Below are 868 nucleotides of genomic sequence, written 5' to 3' on the forward strand. Positions count from 1 at the left end.
CTCTGGGGTGTGCAGCCTGAATGGTCACACAGGGCGCCGCGCTTGGTTTAATTTCTGCTGTCCCTGTCTTAAAATTTTAAACAAGGAATCCCACAATGACGTGGCTGATTCTGTAAAAACCCTGCCAGTCCTGTCACCATCCCACTGCCTGGAGCCAAGGCAGCTTTCCCTGGCCCTTTGGGTGCCCCTGTACCCTCCCCAGCACAGTCTCTTCAGGATCCTGGTCGGCGTGACTTCTTGGAAGCCCCTGCACGCCTCACCTTGAGCATCCCCCGTCCAGCCAGCTATCAGCACCTCAACTTTCTTTTTTTTCTAATATGGATCACTTCACGAGTCCATGTCATTTTTGCGCAAGGGCCGTGCAAATCTCTGTATGGTCCCAAGTTTAATATGTGTGCCACCAAAGCAAGCATGGCACCTACTTTTTATATCCTCCTTCACTCTGGCTCTGTTGTCTGCCAGAAACAAACAGCACAACGGGACCTTCAAACCCAGCCTGTTTCCACTGCAGTCCGTCTGAGCAGCCAGACTTGCTCTTCACTCCAGCTGGTGTTCCCGCCCCCAGAAGCAAACCTCCTGCCGAGTGGGGGGGACCCATTCCAAAGGAGCCAAGCCTTCCCGGTTGCTCCATTGGCGTCCTGATGCAGTCTGACGGTGTTTTTGTAGTTTTCCTGTCAGCTCCGTGGGAGAAGTTCAAAGCGCCTCTGGCTTCCTTTCTGGCTTCCTTTCTGGGGGCGGCAGCGTTCTCACTGCTGCTCCCCTGCCCTACCTCTCTCGAGGAAATTGGTCTCTTCCCCCCACCCCCATCCCCAAAAAAGGTCCATTTCTGAAGGTTATCCTGAAAGCAGGAAAGAAGGTGTGCGCGTCT

At 54.0% G+C, this 868-nt stretch overlaps 1 pseudogene; it reads right to left on the reverse strand.

Moving 5' to 3' along the window:
• Positions 1-311: 311 nt before the first annotated feature.
• On the reverse strand, positions 312-409 carry LOC111761362 (U6 spliceosomal RNA; annotated as a pseudogene).
• Between the last annotated feature and the right edge of the window lie 459 nt (positions 410-868).

Source organism: Dasypus novemcinctus, chromosome 3 (genome assembly GCF_030445035.2).
Source record: "Dasypus novemcinctus isolate mDasNov1 chromosome 3, mDasNov1.1.hap2, whole genome shotgun sequence".
In the NCBI taxonomy this organism is placed as follows: domain Eukaryota; kingdom Metazoa; phylum Chordata; class Mammalia; order Cingulata; family Dasypodidae; genus Dasypus; species Dasypus novemcinctus.